Here is a 22768-nt window from a genome sequence, read left to right on the forward strand (position 1 = left end):
TCATTTGTATTAGTTCCCTGTGGCTTAAAACAACAGAAAATTGTTCTCGCCCAGTTCTGGAGGCCAGAAGTCCAAAATCAAGGTGTGGGCAGGACCCCGCTCCCTCCGGAGGCTCCAGGGGAGGGTGCTTCCTGCCTCTTCCACCTTCTGGGGGCTCCAGGCGTCCCTGGGCTTGTGGCCGCATCACCCCAGTCTCTGCTTCCATCCTTACCAGGCCTTGCCTGTGTGTCTCTGTGTCAAATGCCCCTCTCCTTTCTCTTATGACACTTGTCATAGTATTTAGGGCCCACCCAGGTAATCCAGAATGATCTCGAGATCCTTGATTCAAAATTACATCTACAAAGACTCTTTTTCCAAATAAGGTCAAATTCTCAGGGGCCGGGGATGAGGACGCGGACACATCTTTTTTGGGGACATCATTCAACCCACTTCATCATTCTTTATTTTGATGGCCAAATTGCCCCAGATTGGGCCAGAGGCAACCTCTTCAAACTGACTTCTGTCTCTTGTTCTCTGACGCCAGCCCCAGAATCAGTCATTTCTCCCAGGAGCTCTGGTTCCTTTGGGGTGAGCCAAGCTCCGGGTGCCAGGTGTGCTCAGGGCCACTGTGGTGTCACTGCTTCCTGGCCCTCTCCGTGGAGTATATGTATTTACATGCACACTTGCATCTGTATTTCTATATCTAACTATGTATAAACACAGGTTTTAACCCAGTTCCCATCCAACATCCCAGGTTCATTTTGGGTTTTCTCCCTTTCCATATTCGTAACTCCCTTCTCCAACAGCTGAAAACTTGGCTCCTATTGCAGTTAATAAAGGTACTTATTTGGTCAAACCTCCCATCTGTAACCAACCTTGTTGCCACTGCCTGCTGCCCCCACAACGAACGACGTCCTCTGCCTGCTCGGGCCCCCATACCGGGTGCTGGACCACTCCTCTGTGTGGACACCCATCTCACTCGGCTCTCACCCCCTGTGCTGGCCCACCCTCTACTCCCCTGCATGGGTGCCCTCCTCACCCCATCAGGCTCCCACACCCCACATCGGGCCTCTCCCAACACAGGCACCCTCCTTCTGCCCTGAACCCACTGCCCTGCTAAGCAGACACCCACTGTCGCTCCCCTCTCGTGTGTGGGCACCCACCTTAACTCTCCTAATGGCTTTTAGACTGAAATTTTCAGCAATGGAAAGGAAGAGAAAAAGAAGAGGAAAAGCAGAGTTGAAGCTTTAAACCCTTCCTGGAAGTGAGAAAAAAATATTGCAGCAAAGAAAAGAAAACAGAGTTGTTTCCAAATTAAAACCAGCTGCCCCCGGGCGAGGCAGGGAGGATGCTGGGCACAGGGCACGAGCTGGGGACAGCAGCGGTTACGACCATCCTGTGTGGAGTTCTTGCGTGAGACCCAGGCTCCTTCCATGGGGACCAGTAGCTGCTGGTGCCAGGTGAGGTAGGAGTTCCTGGCCCACGCCATCCAATTCCTGCGTTTCCTCGTCATCCCCTCTGGAAACAGAGTTTCCAACGATGAAATATAACTTAAGGGCAAAGGCGCTGCATCGGGGGAGGCACCAGTATTTGGTTTGAGGCTGCATTCTGCAAACATTTGCTTATTTAATTAAAATAATAAAACCGTACAGCCATGTGCATAGCAGCATTATTCACCACAGCCAAAAGGTGGAAGGCACCCAAGTGCATCGACAGACGGATGGATAAACAAAGTGTGCTCTATCCACACAATAGAATATTATTCAGCCTTAACAAGGAAGGAAATTCTGGCACATGCTACAACACGGATGACCCTGAGTGAGGGAGCCAGACACAAAAGGACGGAGCCTGTATGAGCCTACTTATAGGAGGTCCCTAGAGTGGCCAAATTCATAGAGACAGAAAGTAGGACGGTGGGTGCCGGGGGCTGGGGGAGGAGAGTGGGGAGTTCTTGTTTAATGGGGACAGAATTTCAGTCTGCAAAGATGAAGAGCGTTCTGGAGATGGATGGTGAGGAGGGTTGTACAACATATGAATGTACTTAATGCCACTGAACTGTTCATTTAAAAATAATTCAGATGGTAAATTTTGTTATGTGTATTTTACTACAATTGAGAAAAAACACCAACCAGTTAACTGAATTTCCATTGTGTGCCACACACTGGGAAAGGCTCTGATGGGGAACACGGTGATCCGCATTTACAGAAAGGGAAACTGAGGCTCAGAGGGACTTGCCTGAGGTCACATAGCCTTAGGGGCAGAGCCCGGCTTCAATCCAAGGCATGCCGCAATCTGGAGCCGGTGCACTGTCCCCTCGGCCATGCAGATAAGGTGCCGAGTGCCGGCATCGCACTGTGCTTGTGGGTTTGCGAACACCGCCTTCTCTATGACAAGGACTCTCTTACAATCAGACGTGGGGCCTCAGTTTTTAGCACATTCTGCCCCCGGCTGTGGAAGATGGGGCCCTTACAGGCTGTCTGGGGCCTCGGGCTCACACAGACCCCCTGGGTTAGTAGTTGGCTGCAGGCCTGTGTCTGCTGTCAGTTCACCCCCACCAGTCATCTCTCCTGTCCTGAAAGATACTGTGGCCTCCATGTCACTCAGGTGCTGGAGCAGCTGCTCGGGCCGGTGCACCCCTTCCACCTGGGCCCCGTCCCACCCCGACCCCCAATGGTGAGGGTCTCAGTCATTGTGAGGCTACAGTGGGCTCAAGGCATCACCACCTACTTCCCCTCAGCAGTGGGTCCTTGGTGACCCTCTGGCTGGCAAATGATCCCATCCTGAGGGCCTGCTTCCCAGGACCATGTCTGGTACTGTCTCAGGTTGGGGCCCCCAGAAGCTGACCCTGAGAAAAAGATTTGAGAGCCCATCGTTTATTTAGGAGGTGACCCCAGGAAGCCCCTGCAGGGGACAGGTGAGACAGGGACGAGAACAAGCTGGTGAACTGGGTGCATTAATGATCTGCTTACTGCTGTGGGTGGGCAACTGTGCTCAACCCTGCTGGGGGCTCTGGGCGACAGCATGTGACAGGCTTCAGAGTTATCCCACCTGAGAGGCAGGAGGGCCAGGTTCCTGGCGCACACTCCTGTGGGTCACTGAATAGGTGCTGCTCCCTGGGCCTGTTAATTGCCCAGCACGCAGCCTCCCACAGATGGGAAGCCTCGGGCAGAGGTGCGGGCGCATGCAGCAGGAAGCGTCCGCAGGCAGGGGGGCAGTGGGTGCTGAGGAGGTATGAATGGGCACTGCCAATGTCCGCCGCAAAGTGGAAAAGCATTCCAACCCTTCTTCCCACTCTGCTGAATCACTTTCAACTCAGAGTTATCAACGTCCATATTTTTTCCCACCAGGTTCTTTCTGCCATCATGAATGTGGCAGAAAGTTGTCATGATGCTACAGCATTTCTCAAGCGTGGTTGTTTCAGGGGAAGAGACTCTGAGGCAGAGAGGAACATGCAGGAGGTTGATTAGAGACCACTCTTGGGATCAACACCGTTGGAAGAGAATGCAATGGAAGGAAGCAAGATTGGGCAGAAGGAGAAGCTGATCTGTGATGCAAGCCCCGTGGGGAGCTCTGAAAATGGGTGAGAAGATTGAGCATTCACACCCCTATACGGGTCTGTCATGCATGCCAGCCACCCTGGAAGAGAGGTGAGCCTGGGCGGGGCAGCTGAGGCGATCCCCAAAGGGGGCTGCCTGCCAACAGCACCCCCACAGCTGGGCAATGTCTTCCATCCCTGAAGGAGGTCCCAGTGGTGCCAGGGAGCGCACATCACAGTCCACCCCTTTACTGCTTGGAGCCCCCTCCCCACATAAGGAGCAGCGTCTGTGGCATTCAGGCAGACCTCTTTCCAGGGGAGACTTAGAAGGCAATGTCCGCGGGTGAGCCACAGCCCTCACCCCTGCAGCGGCTCTTGGGGACATGACTGGTGTTTACTGTCTTCTCAGTCAGCACTTCTGCTGGGCCAGTCTCGATGTGACCCAGGCTCTCATCCCTGGTCACCGTGTCCTTCTCAGGCTGAGGTCCTTCTGCCTTGTCTATTTATCACAAAAAATGAGCAAGAGAATACCAAGAGGTGCCCCAGTGGGTTACCTGGTAATAAACGTGCACCCCCTGCCCCACTGTGGTACAGCGGCTCTATCTCCTGATGATCAGGGACAACCGTCCCCACCAAGATGGCGACGCCTCTTCTTGCCTGCTGGTCCCCGGACACAAGGAGCCCAAAGTGCCCATGTGGCAGCTATAGCTTATGGTTCAGTGGGCCTCTTGCTGTGTCACCTGGTAGAAACTGTCCCCCGTTGGGAACCGCGGTCTCTAACCCTGCAGAGTTGAGTGGCAGAGTGGGGAGGACAAAGCAGGTCACTGAGAGTGACGGAAGCGGGGCTATTCCTGCCTCCACTTCTTGGTTCCTGAAGTCCTGTCTGCTTCCTACTGGGAACCCAACTCCATGGAGAGGTCGTTGATTTACAGTATAGAGTGCCTTCTGCAGGACGGCATCCAGCTCCACGAAGTTATCACCTCCAACCCAACTCTTGAGCTGTGCCTTCGGCAGGCCTGTCCATCACTCCACCATGTCAGCTGACAACTCTAGCGTGAGCGGTTTGTGACACGTCAGTGGATCCCATGGCCATGGGGCCGCTCCTGCACCCCTTTGGTTGTAAAGTGGGTCCTTGGTCTGATGTAACACTCTGTGGGATCCCGCGCCGATGGATCCCTGTGTAAGCCGTGGTGTGTGGAAGCTGAGGCCATGCAGGCAGAAAGGCAAACCCATTCCCAGAATGTGCCTATTCTTGTCAAAATGAAACGTGGCCTTTCAGGTTAGAAAGGGTCCAAAGTAGTCAACTTGTCACCGAGTGGCCAGCTGGTCCCCTTGGGGGATGATGCCTTATTGGGGACCCGGTTTTGGTCTTAGTTGCTTGCAGGTTGGACTTTGGGCGAGGCAGTCACTGGATCAGTGTTGGTAGCTGGGAGTCCACGCTGCTTGGCCCACACATGGCTTCCGTCCCTGCCACCTTGGCTACTCTACTCACATGCCCAGGGCACCAGCACTGGGGTGGCGGGTGTCAACTGACTGGGTCATTTGGCCCACTCGTTGGTTTGCGGCCTCTTCTGTGTGGGTGCTCGCTGGTGGATGTTAACATGCAGTGCAAAGATCCTCGCGCTTCGTGCCCACTTCCATGTGTCCATCCCCCTGCCTCCACCCGCTTGTCCCCAATCTTCCAAACTTTCTCCTCCCGGGCCACTAATCAGCCAGCCAAACCGCTCACTACTGCCCATGAGCCCATGTATGTTCTAACTTAGGGCCAATTCTCTCTCCACACAAAGAGGATGACCAAAGAATGGCCTTGGTGATAGATGAGATGACCCAGCAGGAGGGTGTAGACAGAGAACAGGGTCCAGGACCAATGCTCAGGAAGGTCCAGATTTAATGGCTGGGCAGAGGCAGATGAGTGCACAATGGAGACCAAGAAGCCTCTTCCAGAGAAGTAGGAGGAAACCAAAGAGATGCGGCCTCCCGGAAGTGACAAGACGAAAATATTATAAGGAGGAGGATGTGGCCATGTGCTGGAAGAGGGATAACAGCAGATAAATGAAGATAATCTGGACAGCGTAAATATGCACTGACTTTTGTGACAAGGAAGGGCCCGATGTTGACAAGTACAGTTTCAGGGGAGTGGTGGCACTGGGTGCCTGACTGAGAGGGCTGTCGGAGAGCAGAGGGGAAGAATGGAGTCAGAGAGGGTAGGCAACTGTTTGAAGAAGTTTGGCTTAGAAGAATAGGAGATGGCAGGTAATAGGGAGTGATGGGGTCTAGGAAAAAGCCTTTTTTTTTAATGGGAGAGGCTAGTGAGTGTCTGCGTTTGTGGCTGGGCAGGAGCCTCGCGCACACGCCATTGCTGCACTCAGCCCACCTGTAGCCCACTGACCTCTCCCCGTCTCCAGTTGTGGCCTGTCTCATCTTCCTGGGGAATTTCTCTGGCACCACTGGAGAGCAGCTGCAGTCTAGGAGTGCTGGGGAAGCAATGTCCAGGGCAACGCTCGGCCCACAGGGGAGGAGTCCGTTGATAAACGGTCAGCCTCTTCTCTGTGGGACGATCCTTGGGCGTGTTCCACACGGTTCCTCAGGCCGTCACCCACAAGAAGGAGCCCCACTTACCCCCAGCAGTAACCCACTTATTAAAACTCTCCTTCCCGACCATTCTCCCTCCCTGCCGGTTTCCTGAGATAACTACTTTCCCCCAAATCTTTGTTTTAGGGTCTGCTTTTGGGGGAACTTAAGCCAACACAAGCCCGATGGAGAGGACGAGGTTGAAAGTAAAGAAGAGAGAGGATGCAAAAGAAGGAGCAGATCCCCAGGGGGTCTAGGGGGTGGGTTTGGAGTATGGAGGGAGGGGTGGCCTCGGGAGGGAGGAGGGAGGGACGTCACATGTGGACAGATGCAGACACATGTGATGTCTGGTGGCTGGTGGGCGAGGGAGTTCTTTCTGACGGCGTCCAGCTTCTCCGTAAAGCAGGAGTTGAGATGGTTAGCTAAGAGTGGGAGATGAGCAACTTGAGGAGAGTGGAGAAGGTCGTCCTGTGGAGAAGGAGAGAGCAGCTTAGGAAAACGGGGAGCCATTCTCAAAGAGTCTGAAGACGCAGGGAATCGTAAATTTGTGGTAGAACCGTCTACGCCATTGTGAGATGGCCTCCGTCAACCCTTGGCATCTCTGTGAAGGCAACAAAGAGGCGGGCAGCTGGATTCTGCGGTTTTGCCAGGCAGGCAGCTGAAAGCACAGTGGGCAAGGGCAGGAAGGGCTGGACTAGGCACCTCTTGTGGGGTCTGCCCAATTCATGACCTTTCATCTCTAAAAACCATGCCCTCAGCCTCCACAGGGCTTATTTCTGGCAGGACTCTGCCCCCACGGCCAGGCATGGCCCTCTGACCCAAGTTTAGCCAATCTCTTTCATAGGGAGATTCTCATTCTCCATCTCAACCCATGTTACTATGCACCAGGCCCTGGGGAAATAACAGCGAATGGGAGAGACAGGGTTCCTGTCCTCGTGAGGCTTACAGCCTAAGGGGGGAGATGGACATTCAGCAACTAAACAAAGAAACAAAACAATTAGGGATGTGAGAAGGGGGTGGAAGAAATAAAGTGGCCACCGTGGAGGCAAATGATGCTGAAGGATGCCTGCCTTCGATGGAGTGGCCAAGGCCATACTCTCCAAGACGAGAGTAAGCTGAGACCTGAAGGGTGAGAGGGACCCAGCCATGCAAAGAACTTGGATAGAGGTATCCAAGCGAAAGGACAAGTGAATTCAGAGGCTCAGAGGTGAAAAGGAGCTTAGTGTGTCCTCCTAGGAAGGGTCAGACGACCGTGGATGCTGGAGGGTGGTGGGTGAGGGGGAGACAACAAGAGATGGAGTTGGAGAAAGGGCAGATGTTGGATCACATATGACTCTCAAAGTTTTGCTGAAGACCTTGGATTTTATTCCAACTACAACGAGAAGCCAAGAGTGACTTGATCCAATTATTTGGGCAATATCTTCTTTTTATATAATTCCAAACTTAAAGAAAAATTGCAAGACTAGAACAAAAAATTCCCGTGTACCCATTACTCATATTCACCAATCATTTACATTCTCCTTATTGGCTGTAGTCACAGAGTTGGTGTGAACACTGAATCATTGCTCTTAGGGGAAATACAGGGTTGGGTTCCTGCCAGCCTCTGGTCACCACGTTCTCATCAACTGATCAACACACAACCTTGTTTTACGTGTGTTTCTGTTTAAAGACACCTTACTAAGATATATTGTCGATTCATTAACATGGAACCCATGGCCAACAGCGCTGTGGCTCACGCCTGAAGGAAGCTCATCGAACACATGTGTTTTCTCCATGAGGCACGTCATGGCCTTCTCACACTTAACAAACACTGGATAGCGCTTCAGCACTAGGCCTGGGGGCCATTTTAAACAGTGAAATCCCAAAAAAAAAGCACAAAAATACAAAAAACGTGGCACTAAATAGACCGCCAAAAGGACACTTATTTACAGCACGAGAATGGAAACAAGAAGCTGGAGCATCAGCTTCTGACTTTGGCTGGGACCATGTCCTCTGATGACTCAAAATTTTTACCTCTCTGCACATGCACATGTCCCTGAATGGCCACAAAAAGGCCCCAAGTATTGATTTCGGGGTTACAAATAAATTTTAGCTAGAGAAGAATTCGCAAATATGGAATTCATGAATAATGAGGATCAATTGTTTATACATATATATATATACGTAAATATTATTTTTGAACCATTTGGGAGTATGTTGGAAACATCATGTCTCTGTACCCCCGAATACTTCAACGTGTGTTTTCAAAATGGTCATTCTCTTACATGAGCACCGTGCAGTTCTCGAATTCAAGAAACTTACCAGTGATACAATATTATTTTGTAATAGCTGTTTTTTCCCTGGTCCAGCAGCCAACTCAGGATCACACATTGCATTTGGTTGTCATGGCTTGTAGTTTCTCAGTCTTTCTTTGTCTTTGATGATCTCACTTTGTAGAATGTCCTTCAATTTGGGTTTTCTGATGTTTCCTCATGATTAGATTCAAGTTATGCATTTTTGGCAAGAATATCCAGAAGCGATGTGCTTCCAGGTGCATCATATCAAGAAGCCCGTGACGCTGTTTGTCCCAACATTGGGGGTGTTAGGTTTGATGACTTGGTTAAAGTGGTGTCTGCCACGTTTGACATGCCAAGGTACTGTTTTCCCCTTTGTAATTAATAAGTGATTTGTAGAGAAACACTTTGAGCCTATGAAAGTATCCTGTTTCATAGGAAGCTTTTACCTGCTAGTTTTAGAATCCACTGATGATTTTCTAACTTCATCATTCTTTCTGTATTTATCAGTTTACGTTTAACCCTCTCTTCTATGTATGTATGTATTCATTTTATATGGATATAGATAGATTTATGGATTCTTGGTTTACTCAACGGGCTACAATCCATTACCACCAATTACATATTTAAGTTTACATTCCAGTCTAATGTATTTACTTACTCATCTCTTGATTTATTTATATCGGTATGGGCTCAAAGGTTCTTAATTTATTTAATGAGTTCCAATCCATTACTACTGTCTTAGTCCATTCGGGCTGCTGTAACAAAATACCATAGATTGGGTAGCTTAACAACAAACATTTATTTCTCACAGTTCGGGAGGCTGGGAAGTCCAAGGTCAAGGTGCAAAAAGATTCTGTAGGTCCTGGTTCAGAGAAGGCCGTCTTCTCGCTGTGTCCTCACCTGGTGGAAGGGTGAGGGAGCTTTCTGGGGTCTCTTTTATAAGGGCGCTAATCCCATTCACGAGGGCTCCACCCTCACAACGTAACCACCTCCAGATGGCCCCACCTCCCAATACCATCACATTGGGGGTTAGGTTTCAACACATGAATTTGGGGGGACACAAACATCCAGTCTATAGAGCCACTCTTACTTATTTTGATTCTCAAATTGCCCCAGATTCGGCCAGTGGCATCCCCTTCAAGCTGGCTCCTGCCCCGTTGGACACGATCCTGAGATTCTTTGAATACTTTCTTACTTTCTGAAGCCCCAAGAAATCCTAGGATCAACTTGTACTTTCCCTGACCCAGCCCTAGGACCAATCAGATCCCTAAGGAGTCCGGCTTCCTTTTGGTGGTGAATGGATGTAGAAAGCAGGGTCTTGGCACCAGGTGTGCTCATGTGCACTGGTGTATCATTGCTTCTAGGCTAGCTTAGCAGACATGGTAGACATGGCAGAAAATACATGTAATATATGTAACACACACATACACATATATTTCACATAGCACTATATATATTTCCATGTTATCTATCAATCAAAGACCACGAGTTCATACAGATGCCTCCCCATTTCCATATTTGTAACTCCCTTCCCCAACAGTGAGAGACCTGACTCCCATTAACCTCAATAGATGTACTCATTTGCTCAAGTCTAGAATACATGGAAGGCAGCTTCAAAATTCCTAAGCCATTCCAACGTGAAATCAAACCTACTAGCAGGAGTTCAACGTCTAGTTGCAGTTCTTTTGGGGTGAAATTTACATATATTGGAATTCTCAGATTGTAAATGTAAATTCCATTAGTCTTGACAAATGGATCTTGCCCTGTAACCACAACCTATCAAGATACGGAATATTTCCATCACCCCCAGAGAGTTCCCTCTCATCTCTTCCCAGAGGCAATCGTACTTCTGACTTTTTCACCTTAGATCAGTTTTGCCAGTTCTAGAACTTCATATTATTGAAACAGAATTTTTTTTTTAAAGAAACAGAACCTTCTCTTCTTTTTTTTTTTTTAAGATTTTATTTATTTTTTTCTTTTTCTCCACAAAGCCCCCCGGTACATAGTAGTATATTCTTCATTGTGGGTCCTTCTAGTTGTGGCATGTGGGACGCTGCCTCAGCGTGGTTTGATGAGCAGTGTCATGTCTGCGCCCAGGATTCGAACCAACGAAACCCCTGACCGCCTGCAGCGGAGCGCGCGAACTTAACTACTCGGCCATGGGGCCAGCCCCGAAGCAGAATGTTTTTGTGATTCAGTCGGGGTGTTGGATGTATCAGGAAGTTGCTCATTTTTATTGCTGAGAAGTATTCCATTATATGAATTCAGTGGATAAATACCACGATTTACTTATCTATTCTCCTCTGATGGACATTTGGACTGGTTTGAGGTTTTGGCTGTTATGAATAAAGCTGCTATGAACATTCATATACAAGTCTTTTTGTGGGCAAATATTTTCATTTCTCTTGGGTAAATACCTAGGAGTAGAATGGTTGGGTCAAAGGGTAGGTGTATGTTTAACCATAAGAAACTGCCAAGCCTTTTCCGAAGTGGCTGCACCATTTCACATTCCCACCAGCAATGGATCGGCTCTATTTGCCCCACATCCTCACCAACAGTTGGTACTGTTGGTCTTTTTAAGTTTAGCATTTCAAGAGGGTGTGTAATAGTTTCTTGTGGCTGTAATTTGCATTTCTACGATGACTAACGATGCTGAGCATTTTTCCACGTGCTTATTGTCTACTTACATATCTTCCTTTGGCAAAGTGTCTGTTCAAATCTTTTGGCAATTTTTTAACTGAATTTTTGTCTTCTCATTGAATTACAAAGATTATTTATTTGGAATACAAGTCATATACATATGTATTACAAACAACTTTATTGCAAGAAATTTCAAAAGTTATATAAAATGGCCGTATTTCTTGAAAGACAAAAAATATTACAACTCACCAAAGAAGAAATAAAAATCTGAATAGCTCAATATCTATCAGAGTAAATGAATTCATTATGAAAAACTTCTCTCAAATACACACATATACACATACACACAAACAAACAAACTCCAGGCCCAGATGGCTTCACTGGTCAATTCTAATATGTGTTAAAGAAGAAATAATATTAATGTTACACAAACTCTTTCAGAAAATAGAAGAGAAAAGAATACTTCCCAACATCGTGTGTCATTAGGGAACTGCAAACTACAACAACAATTAGATACCACTACATACCTGTTACAATGGCTAAAATCCAAAAAACAGACAATAGTAAATGCTGGTGAGGATGTGGGGCCACAGGAACTCCCATTCATTGCTGGCGGGAAGGCAAAGTGGTTCAGCTACTTGGTAGGGAGTTTGGCAGTTTCTTCCAAACTAAGCATAGTCTCACCACACAATCCAGCAATCCTGCTCCTTGGTATTTACCCAATTGAGCTGAAAACTTACATCCACACAAAAACCTGCAATAAATGTTTATAGCAGCTTTATTCATAATCTCCAGAAATTGAAGCAACCCAAGATGTTCTTCACTGAGTGAAGGAACAAACAAACTGTGGCACATCCACACAATGGAATATTATTCAGCCCTGAAAAAGAAACGAGCTATCAAGCCATGAAAAGACATGGAGGAAACTCAAACGCATATTACTAAGTGAAAGAAGCATACCTGAAAAGGCCACATACTGCACGATCCCAACTATGTAACACTGTAAAAAGATAAAACTGTAGACAGTGAAAAGACCAGTGGCTGCCAGGGGTTTGGGAGAACGGGGAAGGAAGAACAGGTGGGACATAAGGGACTTCCGGGATGGCGAGACTGTTCGTATGATACTGTAACGGTGGATACACAGAGCTGTACCAGGCAAAGGGTGGACTTGAATGTAAACTACGGACTTCCGTTAATAACAGCTTATCAACATTGCTCCACTAAGTGTTACAAAGGTACCACGCTAATAGGAGATGTTCATAATAGGGAAGCTGTGGGGAGTGGCGATATATACGGGAACCCTCTGTACTAGCCACTCAATTTTTCTGTAGATCTAAAAGTAAAGTCTATTAATTTATAAAAACAGCTGAACAGGGGATCTGAATTTGCCAATCAGAAATGCCATTTGTACCCTGCTGGTCTCCCGAATTAGGGCCGTGTAAGCTGGCAGCCCTCATTCGACGTTCCGGAGCAGGTGGCACGAGGGGGTCTACAGAGAGAAGAGAGCGGCTCTGCAGGGAACGAGAAGGAGGAGAGCGGGGGACTCGGACTGAGCGTGGAGAACAGCCACTTGCATTGCGGTCTCTCCAGTTTCCGATTTCAAACTCTGGGTCAGCGTGGCAGTCCTTCCTGCCTGTGGGTTCCATACGACATCTGTAAAATGGGATGGGATGGTACCCACCTCCAAGGGTGACTGAAGATGAGGAACAGCCCATGTGGGTGCTCAATAAATGCTGGCTCTTACTCAGCCACCATTGTTTTACTTTTAAGTTCTTCCAATAAATTCCCTATTTTGATTTGTTTTATATTTCCCGTAATTAAAGGGGTCTTGACTAAGACGAGAACATTCACCAAGGGGTAGTTGAGGTGATGGACCACGAGCTGCAAGCTGGAGAAAGAGGACTGAAGACCAGAGCAGGGTGGTCTGGGTTAGGTTGAAAGGGTTTCAAAGGAGTCTAAGGAAACAAGGCACTGGAAGCAGCAAGGACAAGCTAGAGCTGGTTTCTCAGTCTTGGCTCTCTTGACGTCTGCAGCCAAACAATTCTTTGTCGTGGGGGCTGTCACCTGGTCCCCAGGCATGACAACCAAAAATGTCTCCAGACATTGCCCGATGCCCTCTGGGGGCAGTCTCACTCTCGTTGGAGAACCCCTGGCCTGGAGAGTGGGTTGTCTGAGTTATGGCATACATTTTTTGGAGGTAGAGCAGTTCCCGGTGGCAGTAAGATCCAGGGCGTGGACGTGGGAATGGGTGGCTGGCTTGGAGAGAGGAAGAGCGCCCAGGAGATAAAAAGTTCAAAGGACCAGGAAGTCGCCCAGCCCCGGCAAGAGGGTGGAGTCAGATAACCTGAAAACTCCTCTGCTACGAGCATCTGGAAATGCTGGGTGAAATATAACAAAACTCTTTTCTAATGTATAGCCGGGTTGTGGTTTTTGAATTAGCTACAGTTTTGTTGGGGTTTTTTGGGTATACACTTCCATGAAATTCACCAGATGCATAGATTGGGGTCACCACCACCACGTGGGGATATAGATCAGTCCCGTCCCCCCGCCAAATTCCCTCACGCCACCTCTTCGTTGTCACCCAGTCCCCTAACCCCTGGCAATCACTGCTCTGTTCTCCATTCTTTCCTAGAACGTCATATAAATGAATTCTTCAGTAAGTAACCTTGTGAGACTGGCTTCCTTCACTTAGCATGGTGCTTTTGAGAGTCTTTCCCGTGGTTGCTGTATGAATAGTCGTTCTCTTTATGTTGGCTGAGCACTTCTCCAAGTACGTTCCATTGTATGGATGCGCTTCTGTTTGTCTATCCGTTCTCCCGCTGAAGGACATCGTTGAAGGACATTTTGGTTGTTCCCAGCTTTCCACTACTATGAGTAATGCTGCTATAAACATTCACGTCCAGGTTTTAGTGCGAATGTAAGTTTTCATTTCCCCTTAAAGAAATAACTAGGAGTGGGTCTGCTGGGTGAAATGCTATATGTTGAATTTTATAGGAAACTGCCAAACCGTTTTCCAGATTCTGTACCATTTGGCAGCCCAGCAATGCGTGAGAGATCCGGCTCCTCCACATCCTTGCCTGCACTTGGTATGGTCAGTCTTTTTTGTTTTTTTTTTGAGGAAGATTGGCCCTGAGCTAACATCTGCCAATCCTCCTTTTTTTTTGCTGAGGAAGACTGGCCCTGAGCTAACATCCGTGCCCATCTTCCTCTACTTTATATGTGGGACGCCTACCACAGCACGGCTTGCCAAGTGGTGTCATGTCTGTACCCAGGATCCCAACCAGAGAACCCCGGGCCACTGAGGTGGAATGTGCAAACTTAACCACTGCACCACCGGGCCAGCCCCTATATGGTCAGTCTTTTTGATCTCAGCCGTTCGAATAGGTCTGGAGTAGGGTAGCATGTGGTTTTAATTTGCATTTTGCCTGGTGACTAATGATGTTGAGCATTTTTTCATGGGCTTTTTTGTCATTTTTATATCTTCTTTGTTGAAGCGTCTCCTCAGATCTTTTGCCCATTTTTAAATTGGATGATTTGTTTTCTTATTGTCGAGTTAAGAATCCTTTATATATTCTAGAGTCACGTCTTTTTTTGGATGGGTGATTGATAAGGGTTTTTTTGAGTCTATGTCTTATCTTCTTGTTCTCTTAAAGTGTTTTTTGCAGAGCAAATTTTTTATTTTAATCAAGTCCAACTTAACAATTTTTTCGTTTAAGGATCCTGATTTTGATGTCATATCTAAGAATTCTTTGCCTAACTCAAGATCATGAAGATTTTTCTCCTATGTTTTCTCCTGAGTTTTGTAGTTTTATGTTTTACATTGAACTCTGTGCTCCATATTTGGTTAATTTTTATCTAACATGTGAAATATAGGTTTAGGATCCTTTTCTTTCTTTCTTTTTCCTTTTTGTGCGTACTGATGTCCAATTGTTACAGCACCATTTGTTGAAAGACAATTCTTTCTTCACTGACTTGCATTTTCCCTTTTTTTTTAAAAGATTGGCCCTGAGCTAACATCTGTTGCTAATCTTCCTTTTTTTTCCTTCTTCTCCCCAAAGCCCCCCAGTGCATGGTTGTATATTCAAGTCGTAGGTCCTTCTAGTTGACTATGTGGGACGCCGCCTCAGCATGGCTTGATGAGCGGTGCTAGGTCCACACCCAGGATGAGAACTGGCGAAATCCTGGGCTGCTGAAGCAGAGGGCACAAACTTAACCACTCGGCCACGGGGCCGGCCCCTTGCATTTTCATCTTTGTTAAAAATCCAGGAGTGTGTGTTTTTCAACTCTGTTCCTCTTCAAATTTGTTTTGGCTATTCTAATTCCTTTGTCTTGTCATATAAATTTTTTAATCAGCTTGTTGATATCCACAAAAATATCCTGCTGGAACTTTAATTGGGATTGAACGAAAGCTATAGATCAATTTGTAGAGAATTGTTATCCTAACTAGGTAGTTCGAGTCCGTCAAACCGTGAACACAGCCCATCTCTCTGTTCTTTGGGTCACAATTGATTTCTTCCATCAGCATTTTGTAATTTTCAGCTTATAGATCCTATACATACTTTGTTTGATTTAAATTTAAGCAGTTAAAACTTTTTGGAGCTATTGTACTGTCCTTGTTCATTACTAACGATCCCTGAGGGAGATGAAACAAACGTGGAGAGCCCCAATGGTTACACTGTTGCACTGTCTGAAGGGAGCTTCCGGTTTGCTGTGCAAGGAAGAGCTGACGCACAGCCTGGCAGCCTCCTTGAGTCGAGGAGACGGAGCTGGGAGTCTGGGGAGGCTCCGGCTAGAGTTCACAGGGTAGAGTCCTGCAAAGAAGAGAGCTGGAGAGAGAGGCTGGTGGCGTGCCGAGACGGCAAGCCCGTGGGACGTAATTAAGCTGAGTACCAATCGGTGCACGCATGTGAGGAAAACGATGAGGCCAGGGAAAGAACCACCCAGAAGGACCAGAGGGAACAACCCCAGTGGCTCAAATAGGGCCAGGAATATATTTCCTGCTCCCACTAGCCAGAGTGGAAACCTTATAGAGCATGCCATACCCAGAAGTGTCCCGCCCCAGCAATGGGGAAAATTAACCCTGGACTCACGCCGCTCTGAGCCTGCCTCACAGAGCGAGACACGAAAGAATCGACTGTTTCCAAGGAAATTGACTGACCCAGAGCAAAGTTCAAGAATATTTATATGATTACAAAACTAGCACATGACAAAGTAAAATTATCTGAAAAATGAGCACAAATGGTATACGGCGTTCAAAACAAGTTTCCAGGTATGCAAAGAAGCAAGAAACTATCAGCCATAGTGAGGACAAAAATTCAATCAACTGAAACTGAATCAGAAATAACAGAGATGGTGGAATTAGTTGCCAAGAACAATAAAATAGTTATTATAACCGCATCCCATATGCTAAGGAGACTAAAGGGATTTTTTTAAACCCAAAGTGCAAGATATTAAAATGACAATGTCTGAGACGAAACATACATTGGATAGGGTTAACAGTCGATTAGACACGGCAGAAGAAAAGGTTAGGGAGCTAACATGTCAAAGGAAATCCTCCAGGCAAAAGGAAAATGCTGTCAGAGAGAAACTGAGCCGCGCAAAGGAATAAAGAGCACTGGGAAAAGCAACTATATGGGTGAATTTATAAGATTTTTTCTTATTATTTAGATCTCATTATAAGATTATAATTATAATTGATTGTTTAAACAAAAATAATAAAAATTTGTCACGGGGTTTATGTAAAAGTAAAATGTATGACTAATAGCATGAAGACTAGGAGGGCAAAAATGGAAATAGACTATGTAAGTTTCTTATACAGGAAGTGATATAATAGCCTGGAAGGTAGACCAGGGTAAGTTAAAGATGGATAGCGTAAAGCAACCACTAAAATACAAAAGCAAAGAGTTTGAGCTAATAAACCAACAGAAGAGATAAAATAGAATCCTAAAAAAAATACTCAATTAATACAAAAGGCAGAAAAAAGGTCAAAAGAAAACAAAGAATGGATGGGACAAATAGAACACAAATAGCAAGACGATAGATTTAAACCTAACGATATCAATAATCACATTAAATTTAAATTGTGTCAATCTCCCAGTGAAATGGTAGAAATAGTTAAATTATATTTTAAAAAATGACCCAACTGTACACTACTTATAAGAACTCAACTTTAAATATAAAGACACAAAACGGTTCAAAGCAAAAAGATGGGAAAGATAAACCATGTTAACGCTGGTCGACAGAAATCTGAGGAGGTTATAGTCATATCAAAGTAGGTTTTAGAGGAAAGAATATTACCAGCAAGATTATTTCCTAGTGAAAAATAGGTCATGTCATTCAGGGGGCATAACAATGCTAAACGTTTATGCATCTAATGACAGAGCTTCAGAATACGGAAAGCAAGAAGCGAAAGAACTAGAAAAGGAATGGACAAATCCACAATTTTAGCTGGAGATTGAACAACCCATTTTCAATCCTTGATAGAACAAGTAGATGGAAAATCAGTAAGAATATAGAAAACTTGAACAACACTATCAAACAGCTTAACGGACATTTGTGGAACACGGCGTCCAACAGCCGCAGAAGACACTCTTGTCAAGTTCACGTGGTACATTTACCAAGCTAGCCCGCATTCTGGGCCCTAAACCAAGACTCAAGAAATTTACAAGGATGCGGGTCATACGTAGCGTGTTCTCTGATTACAATGGAAGTAAATTAGAAATAAATAACAAATATCTTTGGAAATTCTCCTAATATTTAGAAACCAAATGACACACTTGTAAATAATGGATGGGTCGAGAAATTAGCAAGTGTTTGGAATGGAATGAAAATGAAACCCAACATATCAAAAGGTGTGAGATGCCCCTAAAGTAACATCTGTGGGGAAATGTAAAGCGCTAATGAGGTATATTAGAAAAGGAGAAAGGTCTCAAATCTAAGAACTCAGCTTCCACCTTAAGAAACTGGTAAGGGGCCGGCCCCGTGGCGGAGTGGTTAAGGTCACGTGCTCTGCTTCAGCTGCCCAGGGTTTCGCCAGTTTGAATCCTGGGCGCGGACATGGCATCGCTCATCAAGCCATGCTGAGGCGGTGTCCCACATGCCACAACTGGAAGGACCCACAACTGAAAATACACAACTATGTACCGGGGGGATTTGGGAGAAAAAGGAAAAATAAAATCTTAAAGAAAAAACAAAACTGGTAAAAGAAGACTAAATTAAACCAAAAGTAAGTAGAAGAACGGAAATAATAAAGATCAAATTGGAAATCACTGAAACAGAAGACAGAAACAATAGAGAAAAATCAAGTAATGCAAAAGTGGTTCTTTGAGACCAATAAAATTTATAAACCTCTAACCACACTCATCAGGAAAAAGGGAGAGAAGATACAAAGTACCAATCTCAGGCATGAAAGCAGTCATTCACTATAGGATCTATAGAAAATTATGAACAACTTGCCAACAAATTCAACAACTTAGATGAAATGGACAAATTCCGAAAGACACAAAGTCACTCAAAGCAGCTCGCTCAGGAAGACACAGATAACCTAAGCAGCCCTATCTCTATTCGATAAATTGAACTTATCGTTAAAATTCTTCCCGCAAATTAAACTCTAGGCCCAGATGGCTTCACTAGTAAATCCTACCAAATATTTAAGGAAGAAAAAAAACACCAATTCTACCCCAAATCTTCCAGAAAATTGAAGAGATGAGAATATTTCCCAGCTCATTCTTTGAGGCCAGAATTACCCTGAGACTGAAACCAAACAAAGACATTACATGAAAAAACCCTGCAGACCAATATCTTCATGAACATAGATGCAAACCCACCTAACACAGTTTTAGCAAATCAAACCTAACAGTATATTAAAAAGATAACATATTGGGCTGGCCCGGTGGTGCAGTGGTTAAGTGCGCATGTTCCACTTCGGCAGCCCAGGGTTTGCTGGTTCGGATCCTGAGTGTGGACGTGGCACCGCTTGGCAAAAACCATGCTGCGGCAGGCATCCCACATATAAAGTAGAGGAAGATGGGCATGGATGTTAGCTCAGGGCCAGTCTTCCTCAACAAAAAGAGGAGGATTGGCAGCACTTAGCTCAGGGCTAATCTTCCTCAAAAAAAAAAAAAGAAAGAAAGAAAGATATATTATGACCAAATTGTGTCATTCTAGGAATGCAGGATTGGTTTAACATTAGAAAATTAATATAACTCACTGTATTAACAAACCAAATAAGAAAGACTATACTACCTTCTCAACAGATGCATAAAATGTTTGACAAACTCCATCATCCATTCTTGATAAACACTAAGCAAACGGAATAAAAGAGAATTTTCTCAACCTGATTGGAAAGGAAGCAGTTAGACTGCCTTTACTCGCAGATGATGTGATTGTCTACGTTGAAAATCCAGTGGGATCTATAAAAAAGCTACTAATAAGTGAGTCTAACAAGTTTGCAAAATACAAGATGAATATACAAAACTCAACTGTATTTCTACCTACTAGCAACAAATAATACTATGTAAAATAGCATCAAAAGATGAAGTTTTTAAGAAAAAATGAGACAAAAGATGTGAAAGACCTTTACATCAAAAAGTATAAGATACATATATATGTATCATTAAAGGTTGGCAACTGAGCTAACATCTGTTGCCAATCTTCTTTTTTTTCCTTCTTCCTCTTCTTCTCCCCAAAGCCCCCGGTACGTAGTTGTATATTTTTAGTTGTTGGTCCTTCTAGTTGTGGCATGTGGGACGCCGCCTCAGTGTGGCCTGATGAGCGGTGCCATGTCCGTGCCCAGAATCCAAACCAGCAAAACCCTGGGTCGCCAAAGCGGAGCACGTGAACTTTACCACTCGGCCACAGGGCTGGCCCCCAAAACTATAAAATATTAATAAGAGAAATGAAAGAACAACTAGATAAATGGAGAGACATACCTTGTTAGTTGGTTGGAAGTTTTGATGCCGTTCAGATGTCAATTTTCCTCAAATTGGTCTAGAGATTGAACACAATCTCAATCAAAATCTGAGTAGACTATTTTGTAAGAAATTGACAAGTTGGTTCTAAAATTCACATGGCAATTCAAAAGAACTAGAACAGCCAAAACAGCTTTCATAAAGAACAACAAAGTTGGAGGACTAACATTACCTGATCTCAAGACTCAACATAAAGCCTCAGCAATCAAAACAGTGTGGTATCAGCATGAAGACAGACTCATAGGGCAATGCAGCAGAATCGAGATTTCAAAAATAATTCACTAATATGTGTACAACTGATTTCACCCTGAGCTAACATCTGTGCCAATCTTCCTCTATTTTGTATGTGGGTCTCCACCACAGCATGGCCACCAACAAGTTGTGTACGTGCTCACCTGGGAACCAAACCCAGGACGCTGAAGTGGAGCGTGCCAGATTTAACCACTAGGCCATGGGGCCAGCCCCATATGTACAACTGATTTTTGACAAAAGTGAAAAAGCAAATCAGCGAGGAAAGGATGGTCTTTTCAACAACTGGAGATGGAACAATTGCACATCTGCAGGCAAAAACAAGTTTCAACCCACACTCCTCAACATATACAAAAATTAACTCAAAATAGATCATAGACCTAAATGTAAAATATAAAAATATAAAACTTCTAGGAAAAATCTCTGTGACCTTGGGTTAGGCAATACTTTCTTATAGATACAACACCAAAAACATGATCCATAATTTATCAATTTGACTTCAGCAAAATTAAAAATTTGTGCTATTCAAAAGACATTGTTGTGGGGCCAGCCCGCTGGCATAGTGGTTAGGTTTGCATGCTTCGTTTTGGTGGCCCAGGGTTCGCAGGTTCAGATCCTGGGCACAGACCTACACATCACTTGTCAACACTGTGGCAGCATCCCACATGAAACAGAGGAAGATTGTCACAGATGTTAGCTCAGGGCCAATGTTCCTCACAAAAAAATAATAATAATAAAATTAAAAATAAAAACACATTGTTGAGAGAATGAAAAGATAAGCCACAGACTGGAAGGAAATCTTTACAAACCATATCTGATAAAGGACTTGTATTGAGAGTATATATATAAACCTCAAAACTCAATAATAAGAAAACAAGCCAATTAAAAATAGCCCAAAAATGATAGGCAATTCACCAAAGACACATGCGTAACAAATAAGCACAAAAAAATTTGCTCAAAGTATTAGACATTGGATAAACACAAATTAAAACCATAATGAGATACCAATACTCATCTATTAGAATGGCTAAATTTAAAAAGACTGACAGTATCAAATATTGGTGAAGATGGGGAGCAATTAGAACTCTCATATACTAATGGTGGGATCTGAAAATGATACAAGCACTGTGGAAAATAGTTTGGCAGTTTATTAACAAGTTAAACACACCTTACCATGTGATCCAGCCACTCCTCTTCTAGGTATTTACCCTAGAGAAACAAAGGCAAATGCCCACAAAAAAACTTGCACACAAATATTGATAGCAGCTTAATAGCTCAACCTGGAAACAACCTAGTGTCCCTCAGCAGATAAAGGGACAAAGAAATTGTGGTGTATCCATACAATGTAATACTACTCAGAGATAAAAAGGAATGAATCGCTGATATGCACAACAACATACTAACTGAAAGAAGAGAGACCAAAAGAAAGCACATACTGTCTTGCTCCATTTATAGAAAGCTTTAGAAAATGCAAACTAATCAATAATTGTAGAAAGCAATCAAATGGAAAAAGTGGACAACGTGCACGAACAGAGAGGGAATTCCAGTAGAGGGATGAAAACTATAAGAGGGAGTCAAACAGAAATGCATTAATTTTTTTTAAAAAGTCTCAGATATGAGGATTCCCTTTAACAGGTTGAACAGAAGAATTGGTATAGCCAGGGAATGAATCGGTGAACTTGAGTTTATGTCAATAGAAATTGTGCAAACTAAAATACAAAGTGAAAAGAGTGGGGAAAAATTGAACAGAGCACCTAAAAGCTGTGGGATAATGTCAAAAGTTTTAAAATATGTGTTATTGGAGTCCTAAAAGAAGAGAAAAAGAATGGAGCAGAACAAATATTTAAGAGTGTCTCCAAGGATTTTACAAAAACGAAAGATAACAAACTGCAGATCCAAGAACCTCAGAGAACCCCAAGCAGGATGAATACAAAACAAACAAATACACACACACACCCCCCTAGCACATCATTTTCAAACCACTGAAAAGCTAATAGAAAGAGAAAATATTGAAGACAGTCATGGGGGAGAAAAAATATTACAAACAAAAGAACATCGATAAGACTTCAGCCAACTTCTCATCAGAAACCATGCAAGCCATAAGATAATAGAGTGACATCTTTAAAATGCTGGAAGAAAAATCTGTCAGTCCAGAATTCTCTGTACTGGGAAAATATCTTTCAAAAAGGAAGGTGAAATAAAGACTTCTAAAGAAAAACCTAAAAACTGAGAGAATTCATTGCTAGTAGACCCGTGCTACAAGAAATGTTACTGGAAGTTCTTCAGGAAGGAGGAATGTGATACCACACAGAAACTTTGATGGACACACAAAAATGAACTCTAGAAATGGTTGAATCAAAGGCAAATAGAAAAGATGTTTTTTTCTTACTTCTAATCTCTCTAAAATATAATTATCTAAAGCAAAAATAATAAGAGTATGTAATTTGTAGCGTATGTAAAGTAAGCTTTGTGACAAAAATATAGCACAAAAGGTGAGATGGAGAAATTAGAAGTTTATTGAAAATTGTGATGTCATACTAATGCCTCCA

The 22768-nt window shown here is 44.5% G+C and overlaps 1 long non-coding RNA gene across 1 annotated transcript; it reads left to right on the forward strand.

Annotated features, from left to right (window-relative positions):
- The first annotated feature begins 2690 nt into the window (after window positions 1-2690).
- Window positions 2691-7079, forward strand: LOC139074382 (uncharacterized). Its single transcript, XR_011523946.1, has 2 exons — window positions 2691-2893; window positions 3327-7079. It is a non-coding gene; the product is annotated as an uncharacterized lncRNA (long non-coding RNA).
- Window positions 7080-22768: the final 15689 nt, after the last annotated feature.

This window comes from Equus przewalskii, chromosome 11 (assembly GCF_037783145.1).
Source record: "Equus przewalskii isolate Varuska chromosome 11, EquPr2, whole genome shotgun sequence".
Lineage (NCBI taxonomy): Eukaryota > Metazoa > Chordata > Mammalia > Perissodactyla > Equidae > Equus > Equus przewalskii.